The sequence below is a fragment of the Pseudorca crassidens genome, chromosome 16 (genome assembly GCF_039906515.1).
Source record: "Pseudorca crassidens isolate mPseCra1 chromosome 16, mPseCra1.hap1, whole genome shotgun sequence".
Taxonomy (NCBI): Eukaryota; Metazoa; Chordata; class Mammalia; order Artiodactyla; family Delphinidae; genus Pseudorca; species Pseudorca crassidens.
This window is the reverse complement of record NC_090311.1, coordinates 80,754,957-80,763,696: the sequence shown is the minus strand read 5'-3', so window position 1 is coordinate 80,763,696 and position 8,740 is coordinate 80,754,957. Positions and strand designations below refer to the sequence as shown.

At 43.1% G+C, this 8,740-nt stretch overlaps 1 pseudogene; it reads left to right on the top strand.

The window, feature by feature from the left end:
- The first annotated feature begins 5,464 nt into the window (after positions 1 to 5,464).
- On the top strand, positions 5,465 to 8,302 carry LOC137208485 (splicing factor C9orf78 pseudogene; annotated as a pseudogene).
- Positions 8,303 to 8,740: the final 438 nt, after the last annotated feature.

Genomic DNA, 8,740 nt, shown 5'->3' with positions numbered 1-8,740 from the left:
TCATTCCCATCACAACAGCACAGAAAGAAATGGAGATCTGCCCACGAAAAATCCCATTAACTCATTAAATAGCAGCGTTTTCAAGAGTATATTAGAGAAGAAAATGGAAGTATCAGAAGAGAACTTCCACACAGCTCGCCATGCAGTCCTCCGCTTTGCCTGCCTTTGTCCCTACCCTGCACAGCCTGGATGTGATACCCAAGCCCTCCGTTTCCATCAGGCCCCTCTCCTGTCGTTCATTTCTCCCTCTATCGTGTAAACACGCCGTGCCAGCTCCCATCTCAATAATGGTAACCACAGCACTGCGATTCCAAGGAAACCCCCTGGATCCCACGTCCTTCCCCCAGGCTGCGTCTTTTCTTTGCTTCCCTTTCCAGCGACGTTCCTAAGAGTTAGTTCCAACGCCTGCCTCTTCCTCTTCCCCTTCTCCCATTGTCTCATGAACCTACCCTGGCCAGGCCTTCATTCCTCCCGTTCCTCGAGCTCTGCGCTCGTCCAGGTGACCTGTGTGTCGCTGAATCCAGCGGTCAGTGTCTCCGTCCTTTGATGACTCCTGCCTTCTCCATAGACTTCCTCCCTGGGGCTCTAGGACACCTCTTTTGTGGCCCCTATTCCTTCTCAGCCCCAGTCTCACCAGCAGTTTCTCCTCCTCTTCTCTACTTCCAAGAACTGGCTTTCCCCGGAATCCAGAGTTCTTTGTCGTTTGTTAAAGAGTCCTTTAAAATATGTCTTTTGTCCTTTCTCTGCTCACTCCCTGCTGCCCCACAGCTTTAAAGATATATATAGGAGGAAGATTTGCCTACTTATTTCTCCATCTTGGACCTGTCTTCTGAATTCCACACTCACATACTTGACATCTCCCCTGAGGTTCTATAAGCTTGTCAAATTTGACATGTGCAAAGCCGAACTATTTCTATCCAGAAACATGCCCCCCATAGTCCTTTCCCATCACAGTAAGTGGCAAATTCATTCTTTAAGTTTCTCAGGTAAAAAATTCTTGAATCTTCATCTCCCATACTCCACATCTGAACCATCAGCAAGTCCTGTCCACTCTGCTGCAAAGTGCACCCAGCATCTGATCTCTCCCACTACCTGTGCTCTCCTTTGCTGTGGCCTATTGCAGTAGCTCTCTAACTAGTCTCCCTGATCCTATCCTTGAACCTAACCCATCCCCCCAAAGCATGGCATTTGTTCTCAGCCAATGCCAGCCAGAGTCGAGATACCTTACAGCTAGATTTAATGAGAGTGACATATAGGAAAATTGAAAGGACACCAGCCCAGCTACTTCCTGGGGAAAAAAAGTCAACTTTTTGTTAACTTCAGAGTAATTGCATTTAGGAGCCCTTCTAATTATTCTTAAAATGACCACCTGAGCCATGAGTCCGCTCTGTGACCATGTCTGTTGTGATTCCAAGTCCCAGTAAGAACAAAACCAGGTGGGCAGCAGAGCTTGAAAAATATTGCTTTAACAAGATTTATTTCTATCAGGGTCTGCTACAGATGGTCAGGCCCAGTACTAATAAAAGTACATGGTTTCTGGTCCTCTGGGACAGACCTTTCCCAGCTTTCTGGAGGTTGCAACATCCTCTTGTTTATTTAATTCCCTAACTTCTTTTCCACTTCTCTCCACCCAAGTTAGGCATGTTTTATTTATGTAAAATTTAATGGATGGAAATTTAAATTGTTACTGTTCTGAACATTTTTAGAGACTTTGACATCATGGGAGTTATTACATAGCTGAGAATCACAGCTTCAAGGCAATATTTGAAAGAACGAATGGGACCCAAAGAGCCAAGAGAGGAAAAAATAAATCAACAGAGAAGGACATAGAGTTAGGAGGAGGAAGAATCAACAGAGAACTGAATCAATAAAAGACAATGGAACCCCTGAATGTTGCCCTCCACACGTCGGGGGAGGCAGTTATGTTTATGTGATTGCTACGGGGACTAAGTGCACTCAGTTCATTAATTCAAAAAGAAATATCTCTGAGCACTTGCTTGGTTATGGGCAATTTTGTAGGCATCAAAGAAAAAATAAAGATGAATAAAATAATATTTATTCCCTTGAGGAAGTCCAAACCTATAAGGGAAAATGAATGGTAACCTGAGTCAGAGAACAATTAACAGCTGTGTTCATTAAGACAGGGCCAGAAATGCAAGAGATTTCTGGGTATTAATTCTGTATCCTGCAATTCTACCAAATTCATTGATGAGCTATAAGAGTTTTCTGGTAGCATTTTCAGAATTCTCTATGTATAGTATCATGCCATCTGCAAACAGTGACAGTTTTACTTCCTTTCCAATTTGGATTCCTTTTATTTCTTTTTCTTCTCTGATTGCCGTGGCTAGGACTTCCAGAACCATGTTGAATAAAAGTGGCAAGAGTGGACATCCTTGTCTGAGAGGAAATGCTTTTTGCTTTTCACCGTTGAGTGTGATGTTAGCGCACGAAAAGATGCTCAACATCGCTAATTATTAGAGAAACGCAAATCAAAACTACAATGAAGTATCACCGCACACCGCTCAGAATGGCCATCATCAAAAAGTCTACAAACAATAAATGCTGGAGAGGGTGTGGAGAAAAGGGAACCCTCTTGCACTGTTGGTGGGAATGTAAATTGGTACAACCACTATGGAGAACAGTATGGAGGTTCCCTAAAAAACTAAACATAAAACTACCATATGACCCAGCAATCCCACTACTGGGCATATATCCTGAGAAAACCATAATTCAAAAGGACACATGCACCCCACTGTTCATTGCAACACTATTTACAATAGCCAAGGCATGGAAGCAACCTAAGTGTCCATCGACAGATGAATAGATAAAGAAGATGTGGTACATAGATACAGTGGAATATTACTCAGCCATAAAAGAGAACAAAATAATGCCATTTGCAGCAACGTGGATGGACCTTGAGATGATCATACTAAGTGAAGTAAGTCAGACAGAGAAACACAAACATCATATGATATCACCCGTATGTGCAATCTAAAAAGATGATACAAATGAACTTATTTACAAAACAGAAAGAGACTCACAGACATAGAAAACAAACATGGTTACCAAAGGGGAAAGGGGGGGGGATAAATCAGGAGTTTGGGATTAACATATACACACTACTCTACATAAAATAGGTCAACAACAAGGACCTACTGTATAGCACAGGGAACTCTGCTCATTACTCTGTAGTGACCTACATGGGAAAAGAATGTGAAAAAGAATGGATCTACGTATATGTATAACTGAATCACTTTACTGTACACCTGAAACTAACACAACATTGTAAATCAACTATACTCCAATAAATAATAAAAATTAAAAAAAAAAAAAAAGACAGGACCAGGACCAGAAACCAGACCCCCGTCTCACCTTCCGTCTCCTCTCTTGTTATCAATGTTCTTGGGTGACAGAAAGAACAACTGCTCTGTTAATTTACCTTGTCATACCAAACAGCTTGGGAATTGCTCGTGAAATACAGTCCTTCAAGGGATTAACAAAGAACACCCAGGGGAGGCCTGTTGATGTATCCACTTTCACCCGGGGCTCAACAATGTTGTGAGCCGGGACAGCTGCCTGGATGGGTGAGCGATGGGTGAGCCTGAGGGACTTGTGCTAGTTAGTTCACATGTGGGTTAGCAAGTGGATAGGCCACCTTCCCAGGAAGGGTTCTGTAGCCCGAGTCCTCCAGTGCCTACTGCAGTCGGGGCATACTGCCAGACAAGGTAAAGATTCCGTCAAAGAAAAGACCCTAACCTGACGCTCTCATGTGGACTCTCCTACCTGTGTCTTCAGCTTCTTGCTCCTTGTTGAGTCCATCGTTTTTAGCGATTCCTTCTGATAGAAAAGACCACTTCTGTCCTTTATGTGTATTCAAGCTTCCGCCCACTGGTGAGCAGAGTGGGTCCAGGCTTCCTCCCATCCCAGCTGCCTGTGTCTTTCTTGCTACAGCTTCTCCTGTAAGACTAAAGCAAAGCAACCTTCCCCAGCAGTCTCTCCAGGCTAGCACAGCCACGGACACTTTTGCGTATCCTCTTCCAGAGGCAAATGACTTACCTAAGTGCAATACAGTGCCTAGCTGCCTGTACCCAGCTGTTTGGCTTTTATAGGTTATAGGCTCCTGGCTTAGAATGTCAAATAGGTCTGTTACCGAATCCGGCCCAGCTGCTCACTGCTCAAAAATTAATACAAGAAAGCGACAGAGAGAGAGAGAGAGAGGGAGAAATGTTGGTAGAAAGGAAAGTTGCTTTTAATCAGAAGGCCAGCAATCTGGGGAGATGGTGGACTCAGTGTCTCCTAAAAACCGTCTCCGAAGATTCTGCTCAGCCATGAAAGCCTTTAAAAAGGGAAACAGGGAGGTCATCTCAGTGAATCATTGAGGTAGGGGGTCAGAGTCCTCGCCATACCCCACCGCGTGCAGGCGTGTGTGCAGGCTTGTTGATTCGTCGTGATCTCTCTTTAGATGCCGTCTTGTTCACACAGTTTGTTCACGGGATTACTGAAGGGGAAGCTGGGGTAGAGATCTGGTCATCTGTTAATTACTTATTCTTCATTGCTACTTCTTTGATCTGTGGAAAGAACCAACAGGTTAGGCAAGGTACCGTGTGGTCACAAGATGTGAAAGGTGTTCTAGGGCCGGAGGTGAGTAGAGCATGACGGGCACCTGGTGTAAGGGTAGTGACAAGACAAAGGGGGCCGCTGTAGAGAGCTCTTTCCTGCCGAAAGCTGCTTACAGTTCTGCAAAAGAAAACCAGAAGTCGTCTACTTTGCCCCTCCCCTCTCCAATTTTCACATCCTCCACGCAGCCATTGTAACCCTTTAGCTGGTGTTACACTGCCATTTCTTGATATTTTAATATCTTAGAAATGATCGCCATTTGCCATTTTGAAAGTCAGGGTCTCACTCTCTTCCCACACAACTCACACCTTTTCCCTCCCACACTTATATTCCCTTCCACTCAATTAAGTTACATAATAATTTTTAGATTTAGCATTTTCATTATGCCCCTGTAAACAGCAGCTTAGCTCTTTATTAAGCTCTGATCATACTTCCTTTCTTGAACAAATGATGGTTTCCCTGGACTTAGTAAATGACTCTGCTGGAGGTATAAGCCTGCCTCAATACTGTAACAGAGGTTGTCTGTCAGTTTCCTTCTTTTTCACGGAGCCCTTCCTCCTGGACCCCTCTGCCCTCCTGTCGAACGTGCAGATCATCTTATGGCCTCTCTTCGGCATCTCCTGGGGACCGCTTCCCTTCTCTCTTGTTGGATCCCTGGTTCCTGGAGCCGATATCTTTCTCTTTCTAGATGAATTTCTTTGTTTTCAAAGAGTACATACGTAGCTTCATAAGAAAGCGTGCCTGAGAGGCGTTTTTGTTTTGTTTCTGTCTTGTCTTTGTTTTTTGAGGTCTTGCATGTCTAAAAATGTCTTGACTGCCGCAGCTGGACCTCAGGGTCTGTGCCATCATGGAGACTCTCCACCCACGCTGGACCCACTCAGAGTTGTGGGAAGATGAGCTGGACTCAGAAGAAGTTTATCAAACTGGAGGAGCCCCGAGGGGTGCAGGACTTGGGGAAGGGGGCTCATGGCCTGTGCTGTGGCCCTGCTGGTGAGAGAGAAAGTACAAGGGGAGACCACTCAGAAGACAGGAGGTGTGGAGACATGAGGAAACTGAAGAACAGGGGCACAGAAGAGATCAATGAAGAGGAAGACCCCCTTTGAGCACGTCGCTCGTGCAGAAACCAACCAAAGGCATGAGGTCGCACACACGATGGAGAACTTTGAGACAGAGCTGCAGAAGAGGAAAGAGATGCAGAACACGAAAGCAGAAAGTCAAGCTGTAGAATGCGGTCTCTGTGAACCTGCAGCGAGCATCCTCAGCAAAGACCGTGGAGATGTCTCCCAACCAGACGCTGAGCGGCATCCCCAAGGTGGACCTCCAGCGTGATGCTGAAATAAAAAATATTTCCATGGAGGATGCTAACATCTGTTGGCAGGGCAGCAGAACAAGAAGAAAGACAATGAAACATCCTCTGTGTTCACCAGCAGTGTGTAGATTATGAGCAGCCCACTGATCTTATCACGAGGCGCTCAATGCCCCCAAATGGAGAACAAGGAAGAGCCCAACACTTGCCCTTTGAGAAGGGGTCCCCCCCCATCCCTAACCACAAGAGTCCTGCTAAGAACAATGCCACCAATTTCTATCACTATGAGAAGTTCAAGAAAAAAGAAGTGAGGGTGGTTGAAGGGGAGAAGGGCAGGGTGGGATGTAAACAGAACCTTCCTTCAAGCCCCCTCATAAGAAAAGGCTTCCTGGACAGAGACCTGCTTGTCTGCTGGCAGACAGCTCCGGAAACAGACTTTGCTAGTCCTGTTGCTTCCCTGCTGCATTTCTCAAGCACTGAATTTGTAACAAAACAATACACAGTTTTCCTATTTGGGAGCAAACTCTAGCCTAACTAGCCAAACTCTAGTGAGCATTCTGAAATCTTGTTTAAGGAATTCCCTGGTTGTCCAGTGGTTAGGACTCTGCACTTGCACCACTGAGGGCCAGGGTTCAATCCCAGGTCAGGGATCTAAGATCCCGCAAGCTTCGCGGTGCAGTCAAATCTTAAAAAAACTAAACAAAACAAAACAAAACAGTTTTTATTCTTCACTAACTGATAGTGTTGCTGGATATAGAATTCTACATTGAAAATTGTTTGCTCTGTAAATGTTGTAGGCTCTGCTCCTATATGGATGGGAGAAGTTGGATATTATTTCTTTTTGAAAGATTTTAGGATCTACTCTTTGCCCCAGTATTCTGAAATTTGTTTGTGATGTGCCTTAATGGATTAGGAGGCGACTTTGAATTTTAGTTCTAGGAAGTTCCACTGAAATATTTTGGATAATGTCTCCCTCCACTTTTCTTCTATAACCTTTTGTTCTGGAACTCTTAGTACTTGGATGTCGATCTCAAGATTAATCCTTTACCTTCCTTAGCTTTTTCTATTTTTAAAATTTCTTTGCCACTTTATTCTCTATTTCAGATTTCCTCAACTTTTTCTACCAAATCAGCTCAAGAATTTAAAAGTTCTTTTTTATTAAAGTGTGACATAAAATCCTAAGTATATAGCTTGACAAGTCACCTCCAGGTGATCACATCTTGTCTCTACCACCTTATCGAGACATAGAACCACATCCCCACCCAAGAAGTCTCCATGAGTCCTCTCTCTAGGGCGCTTTCCTTCCCTCTCCTCCAAAAGTAGCAGAAATTCTGACTGCTAACACCCGAGTTCAATTTTGCCTACTTTTGAACTTTATATAAATGGAGTTATATTGTATGAAGACTTTTGCTCCTGGTTTCTTTCACTCAGCATTAAGATTGTGAAATTCTTCCATGTTGTTGCATATAGTGGCAAATGTTCGTTTATTTTAATTGCTTTAGAGTGTTTTGTTATATCTATCTATTCTGTTGAGAGATATTTGGGTGTTGTTTTTAGTTTGGGACCATTATTAACAGCATTGCTATGATGATTCTTGTACAAGTCTTACAGACACACACACACACACACACACATACACACACAAGTATGTAAAACTGCTATCCTAGGTCATGAGTTTAGCAAACATGAGTAGATAGTGCTAAAACATTTTCCAAGGGTTATACTAACTTAGCCTCCTACTGACAGTGGATGAGAGTTTCATTTGTTCCTTATCTTTGCTAATACTTGGTATTGTCTGTCTTTTCCATTTTAAAATGTCTAAATGGCAGTGTGTAGAGGTATCTTACTACGGTTGTAATTTGCACATTCCTCATTACGAATGACGTTGAACGCTTTTTCATCTATTTATTAGCTACTTGGAGATCTCTTATGAAATGCTTGTTCAAATCTCTTGCCTATTTTTCTACTTGGTTGTCTTTTTTTTTTTCTTAATGACTCAATATCTTCTGGATAGGACCCCTTTGTTGATATAGGTTGTGGTTATATTTCCCACTCTGTGGCTGACCTTTTATTGTTTTGTGTTGTGTCTTTGATAAATAAAAATTCTTAATTTTAATGTACTCATTACAGTTTTTCAGTTTTCTCTTTATGATTAGTGGGTTTTGGTTTTGGTTTTGTATCCTGCTTAACACATCTTTTCCTCTCCCAAAGTCCTGATAATACTCTACCATATTACAGGAATAAAGACTCAGACGTAGAGAATGGACCTGAGGACACAAGGAGGGGGAAGGGTAAACTGGGATGAAGTGAGAGATTGGCATGGACATATACACTACCAAATGTAAAATACATAGCTAGTGGGAAGCAGCCGCATGGCACAGGGAGATCAGCTCGGTGCTTTGTGACCGCCTGGAGGGGTGGGATAGGGAGGGTGGGAGGGAGGGAGACGCAAGACGGAGGGGACATGGGGACATATGTATATGTATAGCTGATTCACTTTGTTATAAAGCAGAAACTAACACACCATTGTAAAGCAATTATACTCCAATAAAGATGTTTAAAAAATAAATAAATAAAACACCCTTTGTCAAAAGGGACAATTTTTTTTAAAAATCAAAAAAATAATACTCCACCGTATTAACTTGTTGAAGTTTAATTGTTCCAACTTTCACATTTAGTTCTAAAATCCGCTTGGAGTTGATTTTTTTTGCATAGCATGAGGTGGGAATCAAGTTTCATCTTTTTCCATATGGATATGCATTTGATCCTTCACCCTTTGTTGAAAGACCATCCTTTCCCCAGTGCTCTGCAATGTCA